The following is a 25,921-nucleotide window of genomic DNA, read 5'->3' as shown; positions in this document are numbered from 1 at the left end:
CCAGACAGTTCAGTATTTTAGTGGCATATTAGGGGTCCTTCCCCTGCATACAATTCTTCATACACTTTTGCAGCATGTCACTGTAATCCCTGTTGATCAGTCTGTGCAGCCTTAGTGGTGGGGCACAGCACACTCCCCAGACACACAAAGGTCAGTACAAATACACAGGCGGCATGTTAGGGTCGATCCCTCATGATCGGTGGGACAGCCTTACTAGTCAGGAGGAGGCAGCTGAAAAATTTGATGTCGTACCCTCCCCAGTGCTGATTTGGTTTGACACTGTTTCCAGTTAGTATGATGTCTTGGGCTCATGAAAAGACCTGTATTATTACCCACGAGGTACTTCGTAAAGGTGTTTCATAACAAAGTGTTATGACACATGTGCCATAGCACCTTCGAGTGATTTGATGTGATAATACATGAACTTTGACATTACTGGTACTTCTTTCATCACTCATTCCATTCATGATTTTCATTCAAGTTTTCACACCTGAGAGCATGTAATTTGTAAAACGAAAACACTTCTATGGAATTAGATAAAATTCATTTCATTTAGTGTGGTTACTAGCATTACTTTCACTTCTATAATAACTCAAGTTTCTGTAATAAAAACCAAAATAAAACAATCTATGAAAAAAGTAAACAAATACGTCAAGTAGGCCTCTCATGAGTGTAAACAAATATGACTTCGCTCGTAAAAGTTACTGATTTTGTCAAAAGTGACGGACAATTGGTTGGAAGAGTTGTGAATGTTAACAAGAGATTGAATACCTTCTGCGTGTATGTTGTCAGGACATCAAAAGATGAGCAGCGCTCTTGTATCTCTGTCACTGCCACTGTCAGCCGCATCCATTCGCGTCCTCTCGCACAAACATATTGTCACTGCCTCCCATGGTTTCTTATGTACAGGGCTGAACAAATTTTGAAAACTTGAGTCACCCTGCAGGGCGAGTACTTTTTTTTTTTGTACTCGTCCTGCAAGATTTTCACTCGTCCTACTTTTTAACTGAAATAATCTGCAATCTCACCATGATCATGATGTGTTTTCTTGAATAAAAGATATTGATTCCTATAGATTGTGTTATTGTCTTTTATATAGTCAGTAAACAAACATTATTCTATACCTTCAGACTAGGATCCAAATGGAAGTTCAAGTATTAAAAATGACAACAGATGTGTGAGGTAACTGGTTTTTAATTGTCATGAAATTACATCTCTGTAGTGACGATGGGATTGAACTAACATAAAACTAGAGCAGATGTAAATTAAAAATAAACATAAATTAAAATGCTTGAATAAAATCAACAAAAAGCACTGAGAATGTTCCACTTGAAGTTGTGTACTTAACTGGCACTGACTAGAAAAATGGACTGGACTTGAGTACTAACTAATAACTTTCATTTTCCTCAGTTATTCAATTTCAATCGTGAATCTCATCAACAGGGGTGACGGTCTCTTCAGACACAGTGACCTTTTCTGGCTTCAGTTCTGGACATTTATGTCCATGTACATGTCTAATGCCTTTTCCACAATGAAGCCAGTTGATTATTGACTTCTGGGGTTCAAATTCTTCAAATGATGGTCCATCTATGTTTATCCGCAACAAGTTACTCAATGTATCTTGGTTCATGACAGTTTTAAGATTTGTTTTCAGCCTATTCATTCGACTAAAGCCTCTCTCACAGTCAGCTGTGCTTGGTGATACTGTCAACATGATGTTAACTAGAGGAAAGATGTTGGTAAGGCTGCTTTCTCTATCAGGACCACTGCAAACTAAAAATTCATAAGCATCAATAAGTGATTGGTTCACAAAGTCCTTCATGTACATCTTGAGGTCAAGCCACTCATCCACAGCCTTTGTTTTTTCTTCATCTGTCAGGAGAGGGCTGTAGATCTTCACAAGCTTCTGAATGTCAGCATCTCCATATTCCCTGAATTCATCAGGCTGTGTTTCATAGTTTGGCCACTTCCTGAAATCAAACACAGTGAAGAGAGAGTGTGGTTCTCCACCAAGGTGTTTGATGAACCTCTCCTGAAGATCAATATAAATTGAGTCAAGAACACAGTCTATATCCTTGTTGAAGTTATCATCATCATCACCATGTTGTGTCTGTTTTGGTCTTCCTCTTTTCTCAGTTCTCATCTCTTCACCTCTGAACTTTCCTTCCTTGCTTTCTTCAAGAAACTTTTCAAACATTGGTCCTTTCTTTGACTTCATTTTCAGAAATTTCTCCCTTAGTGTCTCTATTCTTCTTTTAACTTCAGAAATGAGTGACTTTTTCATTTGAAAAGCCTTGGAAACTTCACTTACAAGATCAGTGAAATCAATCATGAAATGTAACATCTTCAGAAATCTTCTACTTTTCAACTCTGCTAAGTAGTTTCTGGCTTTTGCTGAAGATTCATCCTTTCCAGAAGCAATCTCACCCAGATGTACAACAGTTACTTCAAAATTGTCAAGCAGAGATTTCAAAGCTCTGTGCTGACTTGCTACCCACCTCACTTCTTTGATTCCTCCATAATGTTTCAGTTCCTTATCAAGATTTTCTGCAATAACATAGAGTTCTCTTCTTCTTTTGGGAGAATAATAGTACAGCTTGAAAATTCCTTTCAGAACATCTTCAAAATTCTTCAAATAATTGCACTCCTACTTTGTGTCACAAACTGCCAGTTCCAAATTATGAGCAATGCAATGCACAACCGTAATATACTGCTCACAACCAACAGCGTTATACTCCTCTTTCAGCTCATCAATAATCAGTTTTACTGCTCCTCCTTTCTTTCCAAGATTAACTGAAGCACCATCTGTGTTGATTCCGACTAACTTTCTCGAAAGATCTTCTTTTGACAGTCCCACAGAACTAAGCCCCTGAAAAATTCCATCTTTTACACCTTTTGCATGTCCATGTTCAAGGTCAACAATATCTGCAAGCCTAGTCTTCAATACACCATCATCAGTGACGTACCTCACATATACAATCTCTTGTTCAGTTATAGCACTGTCAGTTGAGCCATCTTAAAGACACTGACAAATCTACACTTCTCAAGTTCACTAGCTGTATTTTCCTTCACTACATTTGCTATGGATTGTACAAAAGTCGCACAAGCATTCCTATTCAAATAGTTTGTTCCAACGGAGAGGCCATTCTTGGACTGTAATTGGCAAAAACTCTCAAATTTTGAAAAAGGTTCCCCTTCCATGGCAACATAATAAGCTGTTGTAAAAAGCTTGTTATAGATCACGCTGTTTTTTTCGTCAACTTTCTGCATTGACTTAGTGTATTATGCTGTTTGTGGATTTTCAACGACTTTCTCATGTTCACAACACTGAATGTACTTCCTACTTTTGTTGTGGAATTTCAGTGTCTCCCTCCTAAATTTATCTCTAAGACCTATCACAAGTCCACATTTTGGATCTGACAGTTTGGGGTATTTTCGGCATGGAATACAAAATAATTCATCTTCCGACTCGCTAAATTTCGCCCACTTAAATTCCTTAAACCACGTTGGTTGTACTAAACGTTTTTGTTTTTCTCTGTCATATTTCTTTTGACTTAGCTTTCTTTGTTGAATTTGTTTTTCTTCCGTTTTCTTTTCCCCATCTCCTGCCCCTCCCACATACTTTTGAATGTCCATGCTGGCGTTTGTTAATGCTAGCAACAAGCCCCTTACATCCACGACAATAGCAATAGTAGAATTACCTCCCCTCCTTATGTATTTAACACTGTTATTGATTTATTATTGGCATTAGCGACACGAACAATATTAGTATGCTGTTGTTGAAAAGTGCACGTTTTCGATTCTTAAATGGCTTGTAAAATACTTTGATAAATTGAAGATGTTATATGCTTTATTTGACAGCAAAAAAACGGTACTCGCCCGATAGGACGAGTAGTTTGTATTTTTAACTTGCCCGACATGAGGTACCACTCGTAAATACGAGCGGACAAGTGGATTTTTTCAGCCCTGATGTAGGGATCAAAAGCACTTCCCAGAATCTGAACACAATAGGCTTGAAATCGTCTTCGTTCGAGGTTGTAGGCTGTGTTTCCAGACCCAATTTTCAGTGGAGTCTTCAACATAAACATCGAATCTCGACAAGTGGGAATTCCAAGCTGTGATGAGAAGGCATCACTGGCATCCTGCACAAAGCGTCGCTGAATTATTAACAGTAACTCGTCCTCCGATGAAGAACATTAAGCTCAACTATTTGAGACATACAGTTCTCTGTTATTCACATTCACCTTTGCTGTTCATTTTGTCGCTCCTAATTAAATGCTCCCTAGAATCTTCTTCTTAGGGAACACTTCTCAACATGACGACTAGCCCAACAGTGATGGCCGACTGACGTTCAGGCAAGAGTTAGGTCATGTAGTCAAGTTAAAAATATTTACACTTCCCAAGTGTTTTGATGAATTACATTATTGCTTTTGAAAACAAATTCTCTACTGAAAAGAGCTAAATTTTCATTACGACTTGAATCTGCCTAAATCTGTTTATTTTCTTGTGATTAGGCGCCGTATAGGAAGTACATTGCCTTTGCACAGCGTACGTTTTCTTGGAGTGAAGCGGTTGACATTCCAATCACCAACATCATGTATTAATCCACATTACATGGTTCTATATAGGAAAGCAAAATATTGCTTTATTTTAACGATATTTTCACTTTTTAGAACGTGGGTAATAAATAGGATACAAAACTCGTTCCCCTTTCATATCAAGTTTATGTCCTGATACTGTCACTCTAAAAGTAAACAGGAAACAAAAACAACTGATTCTAGTTACAAGAATAATGTAAACTTTCAATCAATAAATCACCACCACACATTTCCATGAAAACGGCCTGTCAAAAAAAAATGATACCACAATCTGAGAGTATTACAGGCTTTTTCATGAGCCCAAGACACCATACTAACTGAAAATAGTGTGAAACAAAATCAGTACTGGGAAGGCTACGAAATCCTATTTCTAGGCCCTTTTTGAGATTCTCCTCCTGGACTATACAGGGTGTAACACCTTCTCCGGACACTGAATACAAAAAGCACACCATGTACATGGTGTCTTCACTCACACAGATGTGTTTACAGGGCTGTTTTACACTTACTTGACACACCACACCATTACTATACATTACACATGAATGCTGTCTGAATGTTAATACCCCAGTCCACTGTTTCCATCATGAATCACAATTCTGTCATATTACTAACTTCAACAATAACATTACACATATTACATCTAAGTTTTGGTTACATGTTTTAAGGTGAATAATAAATCTCATTACGTATCCAAGCAATTCATTCAATTCAGTCATTCATTGTTTTCATTGAAAGGTAACATAAAATCATAATACTCCAGTCTATGTAAACTTAGTCTCAGTGTATTTTGTTACATTCCACCACTGAGTCTTAACAAAACCTAGTAGATGGTCGCGTCAGGTAGTCTTTGAGCGACAAATGGCCCGCCGTCCAATCAAACGCGAGACGGTTAAGTAGATTTAACCAACCAGACGACAGCTACAACAGCTATTCAGGTCATTGACACAGATCTATCCACAAACAAAAATTCGCATATGACACAGTTATTTGACCTGCAGTAAATACGCTTTGGGGTTTCTGTTGACATGGTTACCATTAGCTAATATTTCTGCAAGATAACATGCTTGAATATTGCCAAAACACTATTTTCAGCGACTGTTTACTCACCGTTGTCATGGTTGTATGTACGCTGTTTGTATCACCCGGAAGCGAGCGTATTCAAAATAGCATTCGGAATCGTTTGAACCTTTTCGAGATAAAAAGTTTAAAAGGTATGTGCGAATGTGCACTTTTGCAATTTGGTAAGCTGTGTTCTGATTGGTCAATCTCAAAGATTACCTGATGTGACCTCCCATAAGGTTTTGTTAGACTCAGTTGTGGAGTGTAACGAAAAGTACTGAGGATAAGTTTACTTAGACTGCATAATACTCACACCAGCTGAATATATAGGGAAAACAGCCAACCTGACACACATACTCTTTCCAACTATTTGCCAACTCACAACTTTCAAATCAAACCTTATATAACCCCAAGCTGACTTTACTGACCCCAAGTCTACTACCCAGCCACATACAGTAGTCTCTCGTACTGCACACCGTAGATACAAACAATAGCTCACTACTTGCATCACTGCCCTCGCTCACAAGTCCTCGCTCCAAACCTGTCACACTTCAGATATCACACTCAACATACATTATAATAATTGTCATCTTGACATTCACATTATCAAGTATCTTGTGACGAACGTTCAAACCAAGCTGCCACTTGTCTTTTTAAATATTGTGTAATGAGAAAGAAAGTTCACTTGACAGTACTCATACAGTCCTGTACTGTATACATTTTTAGCTTAAACTGCAGTTTGATTGGTGAGTCTATTGACATTCACCCAGCAGCATATTGCTCTTCAGAAAACCCTGAACCAGTAAAACCAAAACTTTGTTAAATCTTGAAAAGACCCCTTTTTGAATATCAGGTCTGCATTTTTTTATCTAATTTTCCCTGTATCTTGTCAAATACATTACATACTTCCTTAATAATTTTATCTTCATTGGATTTATCAAAATTGACATTAGTTTTATTGGTCTAGATATGTCTGATACTTGAAAGGGGAATATTCAAAATAGATTTTGTAATCATATTTTTCCATGATGGGTCATACCATGAATGGCCTTTTCAGTGACTAAACAAATCTATAGTGGCTTCACAGAGTGGAAGCGCTGTCCACACGAAATGTGGAGTTGCCCCCAAAGCAACTCCTTTTTCTCGATGGACAGTGAAAGAACATGGAACACGTGACATGAGAGTAAAGGTAAGTTTTTCCTCACAATTTCGTTATTTTGCAAGTATATCAGGCTTTTGCCATTTGGCAGAGGGGTCTAGAAATCTACAGATCTTTCTTTAACAGCTTGACACCCTCTAAATTTATTGCAATTGTGCATTAAGCAGGAGCACCCTCCTGAGTGTCGAAACAAGATTGTGGAAGGTGATAGTTTCAACCAAAAATATGACATCCTCATTAACAGAAGTGCCTTTTTAGGTGTCAATTCTTGGACATAGTTATTTTAGATCTTCATTCACAGTGTGGGCTTTAATGCACCAGTAATTCTTCAATTATTGTTGAAAAGTCAAACTGTATATTTTCTATGGAACTACTGTCCATTGCTTTGAATGTTTAAGTTGAAGTAACTGTCCATGTAGTTGCATGGATTCTAGAACATTAATTGTTGAAATCCCACTGTTGTTGATACCCTGACTTGGCAATGGAAATGATAGTGGATCCCGTTAACATGGAATCTGAGACCAATGAAGATTTGTAGAAGAGCATGTTTGGCAGAGGTGAAACTGAAACATGAGTCTCATGAATTAATTCAGACAATGACCCACTTTACAGCCTATCCTAATTTTCTTGCGTGAATGTGAAATTTGACGCTACAAACAACTTTGGTAACATGAAATTCCAAAGTGCGATCTTTTTGATTTATCCTCCCATTACTAATCCGCTGGGCACGCTGATCCTGACGGTCCAACCTTAAACTGACAGAGCATGTCATATGCGCCATACGTGTTACTATTACACTTAGAGACAGTTAACCAGTATAGCCTTCACCGTCACAAGGAACGTTCACGCTGGTGCATGGACAGCATTTCTTTTCCCTTTTACGATGATATGTCAAGTGTTATTTCCTGAAATATTTATTCTAGGATTCTTTGATACACCTGGGATAGGCATGACTGCTTACATTGCAAGTATGAATTGCGAAATGGCAGTTCGAAGCAAGGCGGTGGAATCAAATGATCGTTTTCAGGTCATGTTTTGTCATGTTGTTGATGTTTTGCAGTCGGTAATATACGTCTTGCGCTAGATGTCTCCGTATCACACATTTAAAACTGCAGTGTATTTTCATTGTATATGTACTCAAATCATCTAAGTATTATGGCTGATATAGCTGCATTCATGTAACTCACTGCGGTGGGGAGTTCATGCGTTGAGCGAAATGTGAAACACTGAAAGTCTTGTTGTGTAAATTTTATTTGGTCGTTCATGATGGGATTGAGATTTCTGACAATACAGATACTTAGCAGGTACAGAGGAAAGTGAGAAACAATGGTGAAGTAATTGTAGAATAACAGTAACAGACGAATTATGGCAGTTATCGCCTACATGTAGCCAACTTACAAATGCAAGGGATATTGGGCAATAACAATTGGGCATAACTAATATCCCTACTGTACTTTTTTATGTCTGTAACGGTTTGTGATGCATGAAATATTAATTCACTGTATAGATAAATAATAAATAGAAATATTGCAAATTTCAACAATGACTGCATTTTAATTATTCTCAATTAAGTGTATAAATTAAAACATTTTTTCTTAAGTTTTAATAAAGGAAATAATATTAAAATATTAATTTATCAAATATACTAAGCAAAACTACCATAGGTGAAGTACACATTCAAGGGCACTTTCCAAATGTTATTTTTCATTACACAACTAACAATACATATATTCATATTAATAATAAATTTCAATCTCTAATATAAATGGTACTGTTAAGGGTTGTCAGCATCGAATGGTTTACATTTTTCCGCAGTGTCTATATACATCTCGTCTTCACAATGATCAGATTATTGTAACAGTCATGGAAAAGCTCATATTTCATTTTTTAGACCTTGCTCTTTCTGTTTTTTTGCATTATATTGATTTTTCAAATTCCAACACAAATATATCAATAAAGTCAATATCTTTTCCCACTGTACATTGTATTTGCACTGTACAATGTTGTAAATCTATCTGATTCTTTGTATGCTGGTACATGTCTACTTTAATATTACATTACACATGACTTTATTCAGTCATTGTCCATTGTACTGTTATTTGTTATAATATAAATAAATGCATCAACATATCTTCATGTAATAATTGTGGAGTTAAATTCAAATTTATATCATCAAAAACATATACTTGATAATAAACACTTTTTCTGTATTTATTCCTAACAAACAGACATAACCTAAAGTTTTCTTTTAGAACTGTTGAATGAAAATCAGAAAGTTAGATAGTTAAAGTTAGATAGTACATGGTCTGTCATGAGAAATACTTTGTCAGTTCAATGTTACCATAACAAGAAATATATGGTATGTCATGTTATGATTCACATCCTCTAGGGTGGTCAGAATTATATGCTCTTCATTTTGAGAAATCTCTGTAAATATATTAAGAGCTTTAAGTGGTGTTAAACTATTATAAGAAATGTGTGATGTGTGATCATCACAAATTCTCAATAAAGAACTTCCAGGGAATACTCTTTCGCTGGAGGTGTATCTCTGTCTCTTGTTCTGTGGTAGGAAATGCCGTGACAATACAGCAACTTTTCCCTGTTATCTCCTATTGTGTCAGTTCGTACTGCATTTGGAAATTAAACAAACAATGCCTTTCTAAACTAAAAATCAAAGCAGAAAATGGGCATGGTAATGACTTTTCATCGTAAACAATCGTTTTTTCAATGAAGGTGACCACAGCAACGCGTTTGCTGGGTTCTGTCATCTTTAGTTGCAAGTTGTCGCAGCGCACTTTGAGTCGGGAACCAGACCGGAAGTGAGAAGCTGGACCATCGCTTATATCATTTCAAAAGGAGAGTTATCGCCCCTCCCAACAAAAAGATCGCCCATTCCTTGTTTCATGAAAGATTGGTATTTTAATGATTGATATGAATTTTGAATTTAAACGTTTGAAAAATAGTATCTCAATATTTTATAGGTTCAGGTGACATTAACTGAGACCTCACAGACTGCCCATTTAATGAGGTCATAAAATTATTCTCAATTCATCTTTCTCACTGGTTACACCTGTCATGTGTTCTTTGCACTTATTTTTGTAACAAAGAATGTGAATGATATATCAAGGCCATACTAGACCGCCAAACTTTTCTAGTGTCTGTGTCTCATATTGAGATTTCCCTGATATCCAGTGATGTTTTTGATGTGCTTGACAACAAACGACTTGTATTGAAGGATATATGTGGCTCAGCTGACTTCAAAATTCATTTCCTGAAACTGTAAACGTTTCAAACTAAAGCATATATACTGATGGTAAGAAGTTAAGCATCCAAGTATGTACATGATGATTTCTTCATAGGTAGTTAGATTTGTACACATGTTTGCATATGTAAAGATACACGAAAACGTCACTCAAACACACTCCACAGAATGAGACCAGATGACATGCTGCACATGGATAGTGAAATCCGCAAAGGTACTTGTGAATTGCACAATTAAAGTTTGATGGCACGTCATTACACTGCAAGCACGCGCTGTCGTGTCAAAAGAGGCAACTAACAGATTGGGTGGTCAGGTTCACTGACTTGGTTGACACATCATTGGTTCCCAATTGCGCAGATCGATGCTCATGCTCTTGATCACTGGATTGTCTGGTCCAGACTTGATTATTTACAGATTGCTGACATATAGCTGGAATAGTGCTGTGTGTGGCATAAAACTGAATTCTTCTAATGATCTTTAGTACCTTTGAAGTATTGGTTGATAGACATCCACCAATATGTGTGTCATCATAAAGCCTTAGCAGTGATAGTGGCACTTCAACTCCCTGGACAGTAAAATCACAATGCAATGGACAGTCTATCTGCACAACTACAAAAAATATAGAGGGTGTCAAGCTATTAGAGAAAGATCTGTAGATCTGTAGATCCCTCTGCCAAATGGCAAAAGCCTGATATACTTGCAAAATAATGAAATTGTGAGGAAAAACTTACCTTTACTCTCGTGTCACATGTTCTTCTTTCACCGTCCATCGCGGAAATGGAGTTGTGTTGGGGGGCAACTCCACATTTCGTGTGGACAGCGCTTCCACCCTGTGGGCATGGAGTTTCAACCACAAGTAGAGATTCTTGTCGCCCATCACTGACATGCTGATGAAAATGTATGTGATTATATATATATATCAATATATATATTGAAGACACACTCTCCAATTACCAAGTTATCAGTGTTATTGTAACAATTTACACCCTAAGCTCCAAGATTTTAGAAAACATCCCATGTTCCCATGTCTTACACAGTCACAGTGAAACAACTGAAAAAATACAGATTTTGTAATTCACTATGTCTCCATAGTGTTAGGACAGGGACAAGGAAGGAACAGGAGCTATCAGCTACTACACTGGACTTTGGAAGTGGTAGTGGAGCCTCAGTATATGCTTATACTAAACACAGATGACAAATGGAGATTAACTGATAGTTACAGTGTTCCCGCTAGCATACTAGTTTATCGGTCCCTGGGCCGGAAGCAATAAAATGTACCAGTCCCTTCTAAAGTTTTGCCGGTCCTATAACTATCACAAAGAATAAAAACATTTTCATTTGCATTTACCTGTATTATTCTTCTGTCATCGTTTGAATAGTCCAGATTATTTTCTCACAGGACAGACTACAATCTCCGTTTCTTTCCACTCTGGAACAAGGCCTTTGCCCTATCCAAGTCACGTTCACAGACACTGTGCATATTTAATGTGATCAGATTGTTCAACCTTCACTCAGAAAGTCTATTTCGACTGGCACTGTGTATTCTAGTTTGTACGCTCAAACCATGTACAGCTGGAACACTGCTGACTGGTATGGATAACCCTATATGGGCCAGATTAACATAATCAGGGAAAGTATTACCATAATCCTGGATGAATACTTTGCATTTTGGTGAAATATTGTTGTGCTGAGGTGTTTGAACTGAAGGAAATCCCTCTCAGTGCGCTCTCTGCTGATTGGCTGATTATCGGGCAACTCTGTGTCGTCATTCACAGGGCTAAAATCGTCTAACAAGACTGTGAGGGATTCCCTGCCATACCGTCATACCATTCCCAATCCGTCAGCATTTTGGGGAAATTTACTGGGGTTTAGCACCTGATCAAGTGCAAAGAGAACAGACATAGAGTCCTGTGGAAACTGGCAAGAGAAGCAATGAGATCTTCAATGAAACCAGACCTCTTTGGTTTGAATGCTGTGATAAATCGCACGTCACCGTAATCAAGCTTGATGTCACAAAAGGTTTCGTCATCAATATTGTCCATAAAACCTTGTTCAAAGCTGCCTGTCTCTGTCAGCAAGGTCTCGAGGCATGTGATAGTAGAATCAACCATTGGGCAAATCTGAGATAAGTGCAAATCGTCTCGCCGAAACATTGTGGCAAGTTTCTTCATAAATGGCAAAACATCTGCTAACATGGAAGTAGTAGCCACAAAGGAAAATGTTTTCATTTTTTTAACTAGTCCTAAAGCAACAGGATTTTTCCTTTGATTAGCTTCCTCCTCTAATTTGATCACAATAGCAGCCCAGTTTAATCACACAGATCGAAAAGATAATCACCGCACTGTACATGGCTGCTACAAAGATGCAAATTCCGTGTCATCCAACACACGAGAAACTTCTCGTTAACATTCATATCGTGTAGGAGAGTACTCGTACAATTTGTATAGTTCATTCAGTGTGTTGCGATATTCAGAGATAGTTTTTGACAGCTTTGCTGCATCTTGCGATGCCAGTGCAACTCTGTGCGGAGTGCAGTGCACGTGTACTAAATAGTACTGAACAGTCACTTGTTCTAAGGCAAACTCCATCACCATTTCTCACACCTGTCATAACGCTTGCCCCATCTGAACCGAGGCCTACAATTTTATTCAAACTAATTCCCCATTCAGCCGTTATTTCCTGTATCTTTTCACTGATCAAGTCAGCAGTCCCTCCTAGTGAAACAGTTTCTGCTTTTCCATCAATCACAGCCTGAAAAAACATTATCAATTTTTTTTTCGACAGTGATATTAAGTTTCATCTATTATTAATCCAATGAATTTACTTTTGGAGAGTTCTTCTTTTAAGCGTTCCACAGAGTAGCGTCTGCAACAGCAGTCTCCATTTCATCGACTGATTCACCATGAGAAAAACTACACCGCTTAGTGACTGACACCCATTTTATTTTTGCAATTCCAAAATACTTGAAAATTTACTTGCAGGAATATTTCCCCGCGCTAAAAACAGAACTGTTCTCATCATAGCTGTTAACGTATCGTCCATCTTTTCTTTAGCCACTGTCACGTGTGCATTCATAGTTTTTCTGTTTGATAAAACAAACACTGCTTCTCTGTGACTCACACTGTCTGTATGTTCTTTCATTGCAGACTTCTGTTTATTAATGCAGCCTTTTGTAAAGCCATTTTTTTTTTACGCTGCCTCACATATTCTGCAGTACATTTTTTCGTCATCCCCATAATGCAACCACTGAAACTAATTCAGTCAGTCCTCCTTGAATGTTCTTGTTTTAGATGTGGTCTTTATTTTTTCACCAGACTCCTGTTCGGATTGTCCATCAGTACTTTTTTCTGCGTCACTCTTGTCATGACTGGTTTTCCTTTTACCTGAATCAGTTCCTGCTTTGCCTCCGAAGATAAAGTTCAAATTTGTCTTCTTGGCTGCTATGCTTGAGAAATAACCTTGAGGCAAAGTTGAATGTATAAAGAAACGTTTTGGTTCAAGACTACACTGGCTACTATGATCTAAAAATAGTGTAGTGGGAAACCCAGTTTTGTTTGTACAACAAACAACATCAGTTGAGTAATAATATATTTTAAAACTCAGAAGCATTTTATTCAAAGAAGATTTGGGATGGATTTTTAATGTGAGCTCTCAAATTGAAACTGCCGGTCCTTGGGACTGGCGGACATTTTGTATACCAGTCCTTGTCAAATATTACCGGTCATATACCAGAATTTACCTTTTAAAGGGAACACTGAATACTGTATTACACCCATGTTCGTATAGATTTCAAATAAAACAAGTTACTAATTTAGACCTAACTCAGTTGCGACTATTGATTTTTCATAATTCTAAAGCTGATAATGTTACATAATCGAATATGAAGTGATAACTCTTGCATCGACTCATGATCTATATATTACACATAAACTGAAGCATTTTGTTCAAGCAGTTGAAAGTTTCATGTTGATTTGATATGTGATTTTTCAATGCAATTTCCATAAACATTGTGTAAGAAATGTTTGAATTTGATCTCTGTAATTATCTGATCCTGTGTAATTATGACATGTATCAATGAACTAAGTCTCTATTGATCCATCGTCAATAAAAGCAGGATAATATTTCAGGTGCCTAATTGATACACATGTGTATAATCATTCAATCAGACAACAGTAGTGAGATACCTCAACCTCGAAATAACAGCCTCTGGTCCAGTTACGCCCTTGATGAAAGTTTTGTCCCGTGACAAACCTAATGGGCTGTTATATCATTGGACAACCTGTTTTATGGAGTCACAACCATTATCAATCTTCTGAACCTCATTTGCATTCAATATAAATATAGGCATGCCCATCTTCATAAATGTTTGGGGGGATTCAACTGCAAGTGTATGCGGTATAATAAATCAGTATCGTGTCACGTTTTAAATTCTATAATACATGTACTTGAATTAGGATATTCATTCGTAACAATGTGCAGATTATATTTAAATGTTCAGCTAGCCATTACGTTTGATGTACTAATAGTGTGTGAAATATGTGTATGCAAAGAAATACTATCTCTACTCAATGTTGGATTGGGTTTTCCGAGGTATTAGTAATCAGATTACAGAGCTTTGAGTGCTTTAAGGAAAAACCTTTTTAGTCCTGTGTGTACATTTCATGCAACCTTACGATTATGTATGTTCACGATACACAAACTTTTTCATGATAGCTTGAGTTGATACAGCCGAATTCTAGCATATCACTTGGTCAAGGATCTAGCGAATAATCAATCTGTATCCAAGCTGTCTAGTGACCAAATGTGCTCTTCAGAAATTCAGCCCATGCCCCATCACCTGTCATTTCCTCTGTCACAGGTATCTCATGATATGATTGGTCATAGATAACAAATCAGCCACTATATTGAACAGTTGAGATACAAAACGTTCTATTTGGGAACTTTGATGACGCCCTATCCCATGACCCTTTGTCTTTTATATATACGCAAGGAATAGTATTATACAATATGTATACATGTACGTTCGTATGACAACATATGTTTTCAGCATTAAATCTAGATGAACCAAAGTGACAAACTGTGAATCTGCTCCATGTAAGTCACAAACTAGCACATTAGTACTTTCCTTAAAATATTCAGTATACACTAGTAATGTATCAGGGAAAATGCTTCTTTCATAGAAGATTATTAAGCATGTATGTAAATTCTTCTTTACTGCCACTGACATAGATGTTTTATACAGTTTAACCTGACACATGGATATGAGAGGGACAATTTGTTTAAGTATATGTCTCATGTCTTATATACAAAGAATACATACATATGTTAGGAAAATATATATGTACACGCCACCAAAGGTCTACCAGTGAAAGTGCAATGAAATATGAAAGTACAGTCAAACCCCGTTGTGTCGAACTCGTCGGGTCCAAGGGGAAAGTTCGACTTATCTGAGTGTTCGACACATCCGTCAGCACTGAAAAGACCAAGAACCAACACGACCCCGGTGCTTAACACATCGTTATTTTGCAGTAGGATACACATGCGAACAATATATCTTTGCAATAAACGTTTACGGCAGTATTGATCTTTAAATTACAACATATACAAATGTAAATCAATTCAATCACTTTATTCGTCATGGCAAATAAATATGCATACAAAAAGATAAGAACAAGAATAATTTAACAAACTCACGAGCGATCCCTATCTCTTAAGAAAATCCGAAATTTCAGTCTGTTTGGCATTCGGGCATTGCATCACATCCCCCCGGGTCCTTCGCTGAATTGCTCTGCCATGTTACTAACCGTATTGGTTAAAAAAAATTTGATCCTACACCTTAAATACTAAACCAAAAACAAAACATCAATTTAGATAATCCAACTCCGTTTTCCTCACTTCTCATTTTATATTTTCAAGGAAATCACATGACCGCTAACATAGACTGTAACATGACAACAACATGTGCCATTGTTTGTTTAGAGATATCCTGTTGGTCCGTGATCAACGTGTCACTGGTAACAACTTAATTATGGTTAATTGTTTGAGTAAAGTTCAGTTGGTAAGTGTGCTGACAATGTGTGTATAAATGCGTAGTGAAACATGTCACTTTATTGTTGAGTCCATTAATCGTTACTTTTGATCTTTAGGTAGCACGTTTATAAGGATGACTTCCGATTGCGCGACTGAAGTTTTCAGTTGCAACAACCAGCTTTGACAGTTCGAGACAAAAGGGTAGATTTGTACTTGTTAGAGCCTTTGGGGACCCTAAAATGAGTTCGACACAACCGGGAATTCGACACATCTAGTTCGACACATCAGGGTAAAAATAATGATAAATATAAGGAAATCGGCAGGGACCGAGATGTCAGTTCGACACATCCGAGAATTCGTCTCAACCGAGTTCGAGACAATGGGGTTCGACTGTATGTAAAAGACATGTGATATGTATTCACACCTGCTTTCTTTCAACATATATCTTTACAAGACAATTAAACAATCAGGACTTACTCATATGACAAGCCAGTTTTTTTGTAATCTCTGAAACCTGCAAGGGACATCAGGCGTGAATAGCCCTAATTAGTCTCACCTCAGCGAGCCAGGCACTGGGTTCCAAGTGTTGAACAGTAAAGTGGCTCTCAGGCTTAATGAGTTAAAGGACAGTGTCCCGTTCCAATATTAGCTAATTACGCCAATTTTACAAGTGTCAAAGTTACACCTGTTCCACTAAACGATCTTGGGTTGATCGTGGCCCGTCCCTATCTTATCATCCAATCCTGGCTAAAATCGAAACTCTTTCGTACGAGAGAGAGAAAAATGTGAGGCACGAGTTATCTCGCTTTGCATAATCCAGCAAACGATGGAAGTTGTATTGAATTTCAGACATAACATTTTAATGATCACCAATATCAGTTTTTCATGAAACCACTGATGATAATTCTGAAACCTTGCTGATGAACCTTGAATCGGTTGGGATGTGTGCGAAAATACACTTACACAGACAAACAAATGCATCATTGAATTCCCCATACATTTTAAAATCAAATTACAAGTGGTCATTGTCACCAATACCAACTGTCAGGATAAATTAAAACGAAAAATAATGGGTATGAAAACAAACACTGTGTTTGAAAGACTGTGCTTATTTCAAATGTAAACAAAGAAACATTCCGATTTTAGACTGAGTAGCATTTACTGACATTTACTGACAATTTCCCAACATCAAGCCGTCTTGTTTGTTTTGAATGGCTGAATACCTTTAGAATATGCATAGAAAGAGCATCGTAGCAAGATACAGGAAATTAAAAATAGATACAATGCAATGATTTGATAATTCAAAAGAAATTGTCAAAGTTTCTGTGCAGCATGACGCCTTATAGATGCAAAATCACACGGAACAACGGTAATTATCATCATTTCTGACTTCTCCTCTTACTTACAGTGAAAAGGATAAAAACATATAACAATACATAGATAGTCAGAATCATCCTGATGACTCACATTTCATATTTATGTACAAACGATCCTTGAAAGAAAGAGTCCTTGTAAAATCCTTTTTACCCTTGTCAGCGAAGCTGCCATTTTGTGAGAAATACATCAACATTCTTGCATATATTAAACAATTTCTTTGAGGGGAAGTTTGGTTGAACAGTAGCAAACACTCGTAAACACAATCATCCCATCCATACAATTACACTTTAACTATTATTTCACTATTAGGATGTATATTTTGCATATCCCTCTGATATTTTTTTTTTCATGAAACTAATTCATGTCGCCATTTTTTGTTTCTCTACGATTGATTTTAGCGATCCTAAGTTGATCAGCGGGGAGGCTGGTTGGTCACACATCACATGAGATAGAATAAGTATATAATATATTCCAATTGAAATGTAGTCGCCATCAATTCTGTACAGCATGTCTCTGATTTTTAAACACAGTAGGTTTATGTCCAAATTCAGCTGCAAGCCACACAGACGCAAGGAGATTTAACTAGGCGTGTCATCTCACCTCGTCATGATTTATCAGCATACCCCTGTAATTAAAGTCTTATGATTAGTAATCGGGTCCAAATCTGCTTCAAGACAACCCCACAGACCGCATGAAGAGGGGAAAAGGAACTGAATCTGAAAGCTCACAAGTTTAACATTCAGTACCAGAACAACACACCGCATAGAAACTAATTGCAACAAGCCAATACATTGAGCGAAGAGTTTTAATCTTAAAAGATTTTAGAACAAAACTCAGAAATAAAATTCAGAATTTTATTCAGTATGTACTCGAGAAGAATGCATAAGTGCTCACAGTACTCAGTACACAGATGTCAGTGACTGATAAGTCCCTTGGATAATGTGAGGAAAACACTGTATTCAAGTGCCAAAAGCAATCCTCCATGATGGTTGTCAGGGAACAGTTGCTGTGTAAAGTGATAGTAGAGGCTAACACCCTGTTCTCCTTCCCAACAGAGCTCATTCCAAACAAAAACACAACACATTCAGAACATTTGAACTGCAGCTCGGTGACACACGTGGCAGATTTATTCCGTGAGGAAAATTGGAAAATTGAAACAAACTTTGTCTCAACACAAGACAACAAAGTCATGACAGTATTCTCAAGGCTCTGCAGCCTTGTTTGCAAAACATTGCTTCTCACTATGTACTGACAATTATAACACATTCAAACATATGACAGGATGTTGTAAAGGCTTCGCAGCCAGGCAAAATCACAACAAATCAGTGTTATAAAGGCAACCTGGCCATACAAGGTAGAATATACAAGTAAATCAGCTCCACATAACAAACTTGGTTTACTACAAGTAAGGAATTACCATGATACAAAATTCATCAAGAGCACTGAACTCCAGACAGCAAACAATGCTCACGATACTGTGGTAAATTTGCAGCCATAATGGTCAAACCCAACCACCACCTGCAACACCAAAACAAAATATGAGACATATTGCTTCTGAAATATAGGTATATACATATAAACATAAGATTTAAGGAGACAGAAGTTAAATCATGTGAACACTGCCGTGTCTAGCGCGAGAGAGACGATATTTGAAATTTCCTCTTTATTTATACCTTTAGCAGTACTACCTATTGAACAAAATTAACTCCCTTGGTATATTCACATACCACAAAGGAGAAAATAGTTTCTATCTAATTCATTTCATTCAACCGAAAGAAACAATATTTCTCCTTCCCAACAGAGCTCATTCCAAATAAAAACACAACACATTCAGAACACGACACACACAGGTTCAAAGAAAGTCAAAGGCCTAAGGAAAGTGAAACGTTTAGACGTTTATGGAGATCATCTTTGATGTAGCCATCTTTAACATCTTCACTCTTCCATCTACCATGTCCTTTAAACATCCAATGACCCGTGAAGGTCCCGGGGGGGTAGAATAGGCTTTCAGCAACCCATGCTTGCCATAAAAGATGACTGTGCTTGTCGTCAGAGGCGACTAACAGGATCGGATGGTCAGTCTCGTTGACTTGGCTGACACATGTCATTGGTTCTCAATTGCGCAGATTGATGCTCATGTTGTTGATCACATTCAATCTGGGACACCATTATTCACTGCTGCCGAAGCTCCTCCACTGCGTAGGCTATGCAAGCCATATGCTCTAATATTGGGAACAAAAGGATGATATGACAAAGGTCTATCATCCTTTCTTAATCTATAACCAGGCTAACTTTCGCTTAGCCGCCTCCAGCATGTTTTTTACCAAACTATTCTCAGTAGGACTAGGTAGACCTACAACATGAGCATAACGAATTCTGTAAAACGCAGTTTGCACCGGGACGAATGAATCACATCTTTGAACAACAGATACAAGATATATTGACCAATGTAATGGTGACATGGGCAATTGATGAGGCATATCACAAGAAAAAGCCCACCCTTTCCATGCTGCAGTACCATACAGTATATCCGTTCTATAGAATCAGCCCGACAGTGAAACATCCCAAATAACCCGTCAGCCAAACTCCTTACACCACTGGGCAAATTCTCCAGCTGGTCTCTATATGCACTGGACAACTAATCTGTAAACAGAAACATGACATCAGATAACGCTGAAATCAACAAACAATGCCAACATATGAAAATCCATGTCACGTTCACCAAGGAAGCCCCCATTAATCCTAGACGGATTATAGTGTTGTTTATATCTAGAAAGATACATCACATCCTTCACTTGGGGAATAAACTCATAATTGTGAGTAATATGAGGCTAAAAACATGCTGAGTGCCACACTGGCACAATAAGAGTGCCCTTAGCTTTACATTCTGCCAAATGTCTAAGGCACCTGGGAATCAGACCACAGGGGGAACAAGCTAGTTAACTACTCCACTTAACAGTGAAACAATCAACAGCATCACAATCAGGATTATACAATCGGGATGATAAAATCTGGATTTAAAGCGTGGGAGCTTGGTATTATAATACGAAGCAAATCTGACCACACTATGGAGTCCCCATTTGGCATCTATCTGCTTGAAAATATAGCCAGGAATGGACCAGTCATCATAGTCAACAATTTTACTTAGCATATATGCTGTCTTATTATCTGAATGAGGTATCCACTGCATAAGTTTAGTCACATTGTGAGAGAAACACAGTTTGAAGATATCCAACACAACTGCCTGGAGATTAGTTTTCATACTCCCTTTCTCCACTATTTAAGCCACATATCTTTGTGTGAAGACAGGCTGGGAATAAAACTTTTTAACACAAGGGGTACTGCCTGAAGTTCTCTCCAAGTAGGACTTGCATTAGCTTTTTCACATGACCACTGACCATGAATATCTCCAAGCTGCACACAGTAGCCCCCAAAACCACTCACATCACAGTACTCCACTCGAGTTGCAACAGATTGAGTCTTTAGCACAGAACTAGCCTAAATATAAATATGCGTCGACCAAAATCTCAACTGATCAACACTTTGAGAAGATAGCTTCACCTTACTGTTCCAAGATAAAGCAGGTATGGTATCCGTACTGATCAATCTAGTCATAAGTTGAGCAATTTGGCCTGTCACCATCTTCATTGATACTACCTGCCCAACAACTTAGGCCAGTGACCTAGCACTATCTATGCATAAGTAGGCCAGAGACACTGAATGTCTGAAATTAGCTTATCTCTCTTTCTCTGTGGAACAGACAATACCCTGGAAACAGTGTTGATATGGAATCCTAACCACTCAGAGACCGAGACCATAACAACTTTTCAACTTTAGGGACAAAACCTGATTGTATCAAATCCTCTTTCACCTTTTCACCTATAGAATTGGTTTGTCAGAAGAGGAAACAGTAACAGTACTCTTGTCCAAAATGTTACTATTTTCCATCCCTCATGCCGCCATTTCTTAACAAGTTGATGCATAACTTTAGTGAATATGTATGGAGCAGATGTTAATCCAAATGGCATAACCAAACACTTGTAGTAGCGAGTCTGCCCTATCGAATCTGTCCATGAAAATATTGTGAAGTGATAATTCATACCAAAATTCATTATTAATTGTAACCAATACAAGCAATGCATTAGCATTCAAATATTAGGAAAATATACAATATTTACTAAATTTCATCATGTATCAGTAATAGCTTAGACAAAGCCACACAGACATTTTATTGAAAAAGGTATAAGTTATGACAATTTCAGAAAGTTAAAATTCAAGCCTGAGGTAATCAGATCAGAACTCCACTGTAAGACAAACCATTCACTAAGACAAGGGTTATGTCTAGACAGGTTAATAAACTGCTTTGATGAGGTAAACATGCCATCACCTACAGTAAAATAACAGTATGCAAACACCAGTTAAGGGTCATTAAAGATCCAGCCCAGAGTAAGCAATCAAGCATCCAGTAAATGTGCCAACAAGATTAATGCCCCTTAGAATAGGATTAAAAGATTAAGTACTCCCCCTGTCTGGTCATTGAAGTTGTTCTGGTAGGACACCCCCCATTTTGTTTAACCTGCCTTTCATTGGCTATTGTAGGTTACACCCATTTTTATATCAGTCAGCAAATCATAATCTTTGTATTGTTTAAATTGTAGTTAAATAGTCTCCACCTCCATTTGTCCATCAGTAGGGTTTCGACTCCCAACACAGGTCAGATCTAGTCCTCAGCCCAGAGGGTTGTACCGACTCTCTGTGACCACCCATGTTATTCCATTCTTGCAAATAAAATTGTAATTAACTTCCTGTGACTTTGGACTCTTTGCAGAGTTAATTCCCCCAAGCAGACCAGCACGCCAGGTAGATAAGGGATTTCACTGGAACCCTCACGTGGACCCATATCATTAAAAAAAAAACAAGATAAATATGTGTGATCGTGACAAATATCGATATGGTGATAGGCCAAGTGTATATCAAATTTGATAACCCAGTCATTCATGTTTATGTACTCACGAGCCACTTTAGAATCTTCCTGCTTTACACTCTTTTTCTGTACATAATTGTTAACTCTAAATAGATCTAAGATCAAACATTCTTTACCGGATGTCTGAATGGCAACAGATAGGGAGGAAACTTGCACTCCACTATCAAATGCTTGTCCTTCAAATCAGATATGGCACCATTCACAAACTCCCCATGCTTCAGCGCTGAACTGTTATTGCACAAATGCATACTCTGAAGTCTGGAAATAAACAGAATTTGGTAGCCATTTTCAATTATATCAAGGATGTAATCTGAGGTACCAGCATTACACCATAAGTCTAAGTTAGCTTTTAAACAATCCTTGACGATGATTTCTGCTGTGCCCTGTTCATATTCAAAATAACTGCCAGTAAGCATAGTTTGTGTCACATTAACATCAGTCTCAGAAATATTTGAATCACAAAACAACCTAACTGACAAATCTTGATCCACATTGTCATTTGGATGTGACTGTCGACGTGGCGCCTGCTCCAGTGACAGGTCATGAGGACAGCTTGCTGCCTGCTCTATAGGTCATTCTCTAAAGTAGTGTGAAAAGACACAAGAAAAGCAGCAGCCTTGCCTCTGACCCCATGAAAAGGCTGAATTTGTTGAGTGAGAACAGGGCTGCTGACAGGAACAGTGTACTGCATGGATGAAGGTGTAACTTGTCTAATACGTCTGAATTAAAGTTAAACTGGATTTTGTTACCCTCTCGTTACCAGGAATATTCAGACTCTGCTTATAATTTCATTATGTCTTTGGCATTATGGACAAACTCCTCCCTGAGTTTAGAAATTTTATGATCTCTTGACTCAATCTCTTGGCAGTGGCATCCAATTTTCCCGCTGTAGAAGAGTTGTCCATGTTAGAAATGATGTGAACAATGCAATGTCAAGACAGAGAGAGACAATATTTGCAAATCCCTCTTTATTTATACCTTTAACAACACCACCTATCGAACAATATTACCTCCTTTGGTCACCAAGGAGAAAATAGTTTCTATCTAATTCATTTCATTCAAACAAAAGAAACAATATTTCTTGTATTGATTGGATCCTGCTGGGGGCAATTCAGCAAAGGCATATGCCTGCAGTATGGTAGCATGCATCCAAAAGGACAAAGTTGCCCATGAGACGTCAATCTTGAGTGTAGTAGACAGCGGAATGAATAGCCTCTTACAAAGACAGCGGCACTCTTGGGAAGCAACTAGGAAGATCTGTAGAGCTCTGACAGGGCAGAGAGACAAATCTGCAACGTTATCTGGCCCAAAATGGTTGACAATGGTGGGATAGTAAACATTCTACCTGGTTGTCCTGGTAAACTGGTTCCTTGCGACAGAGTCCCAACGCAGTCCCTGAAAAATTCTGCCTAGATGTTTTCACTCAACACACACATGATTCACACCCAGTGCATGTAACTCTGTATGTATTAGCTATGTAGTAGCTAATGCACATGCAGGAGGTTCAGACCTCCGGGTCAGCAAGTCTGAATAAACAACCTCAGGTGATCCAGTGGTGGGAGAAGTAATTCTCCTGATTCTACAGTAATGTTCAAATTTCTTCCATTTATCGTTATACAATGATTGGATTGAACTCCCATGTGAAGATGTTACAGTTGTAGCTACTCTGACAGAGTAACCCTGGGATATCAATGATTTCAGTAAATGCACCATACATGTAGATTGAAGGTTTGTGATGACTCATGGTACACATCTGAATGTGGATGATAAAGTAGGTCATTTCAGGCGTAGGGGTACTGGATTCGGTTCTTCTAGCTGTTTTAGGTCGATGAACAAGCTTCTTTTGGCCAAAAGGGTGCAACCAACAGCAGATGAATCTTTCTGGTTGCAATCAACTTTTGAACTACCTTGGATAGCAAAACTGGGGGAGGAAATGTGTAAGCGTTTAGATCCTCTTCTGATAGGCTTACTCGTCGTGGTCCCATCTGTGGATTGAAGGTATGGAGTTCTGCCACCCAATGCTGAATGCCAAGAATGACAGCATTGATTTCCAACTAATGACTACTCCCAATCTACTTCATGATGAAGAAAGTGGGATGTGTCAACGAACAGGTGACGAATCGATGTAAAGGGCACCATAGAGACTCCAGCACAAACATTTTGCTTGTTGAGCCACCAATGAAAAACTGGTCGTAGTTGCATGAGAAGATGAATCAACTTCCTTGGATTGTCATGTCTGGATGTACTGGCACAAGAACATCTGGAGAAGGTATAGTTGCAGTTGAGGTATGTAAGTATGTGCTTGTACTGATGTCAATAACCCTAGTAACTCCTGCCACTGGCAGCTCTGAGTGAGTTTCTTTGCTAAAGGTTGATTGCGACTTATTTTGTCCCCTCTGTATTAGGGTACAAACAATATGGCCTGTTGTGTGTCAAATATCGCCATATGAATTGTAATCTCAGTATTAACTATAACTTCTTGTATTTCAGGAGCCACCAACCATCAGCAACTTGATGGTTAACTGTCTGGGCACAGTCATAGATATTGCTCACACTTAGACAATGCAGGTGGCTTTTAATGTTTTTGGTTTGGTTACCCAAGTTGAAAAGCAACAGGCCCATAGACATGCCAAATGGCAAGACCCTCCAAGACCTGTGACTACTTCTTTGCCTCTGAAGTAAGGCTGGATGTGCTTGATGGTGTCATCTGTCTGTTTATCCAGCAACATTTTCACTGTGAGTTCAAATTTGAGGCTTCCCAGGTCGATCACTGGTTTGAGGTCGTTGACTTCCATGTTTTCCATTCTCCAGGCACTCAGATACTTAGCTATGGTGTGTCAGGTTGGCATGAATTCCAGTTCTGATGGTTCCTCCAGCAGTTTGAAGAGCTCGGCTTTCCTCACGTGCGAATAATATCTGAGTCGACTCTCTTTGAGAGTTGTTTCACTTTGGAATGAGGTGATGGTACATCAAGCGACTTCAACAGCTGAGGTTTCCTTAAACGAGAGAAACTGATCACTCTGTGTTTTTTGGCAATCTTTTTCAGTTCTTGGACAGTGAGCATTGTTGCAATAATGAATGGAAATTACTTTGCAGTGCGAAGTGAAATCTAGTAGTTTGTTGGTGTGCGAAGTATGTTTCGCTGTTATATATTAGCAACCCCATGAATAGGTTGGATTAATAACTTTCTACTGCCTAAAAAAATATTTTCATGAAATTTTTTGCCTTTTGCTATTTACAGGTTTGTGTGATTTATTATTTTCTCGGTTTCCATGGAAACATGTTGGACTAGGTCTCAAAAGTGAGAGGTGTAATTTGTTTACGGAGCAGAGCTCAAAAACTTCTTAATAATCTGTCAGCAAACTTGGTAGATATGTGTGGCACTAAAGTGGTGCCTGTTGCTATTTACAGGGTATTGTAAATTATTATTTTCTCGGTTTCCATGGAAACTT

The 25,921-nt window shown here is 38.1% G+C and overlaps 1 protein-coding gene and 1 pseudogene across 2 annotated transcripts in view; one reads left to right on the top strand and one right to left on the bottom strand.

The window, feature by feature from the left end:
• LOC137288065 (protein O-mannosyl-transferase TMTC2-like) overlaps positions 1-25,921 on the top strand; it is a 214,831-nt gene that overhangs the window by 65,374 nt on the left and 123,536 nt on the right. The gene's annotated exons all lie outside the window — the stretch shown is intronic.
• On the bottom strand, positions 1,421-25,264 carry LOC137286645 (zinc finger protein 862-like; annotated as a pseudogene).

Source organism: Haliotis asinina, chromosome 6 (assembly GCF_037392515.1).
Source record: "Haliotis asinina isolate JCU_RB_2024 chromosome 6, JCU_Hal_asi_v2, whole genome shotgun sequence".
Taxonomy (NCBI): domain Eukaryota; kingdom Metazoa; phylum Mollusca; class Gastropoda; order Lepetellida; family Haliotidae; genus Haliotis; species Haliotis asinina.
Note: the sequence above shows the minus strand (reverse complement) of the source record. Positions and strands in the feature narration are given on the sequence as shown.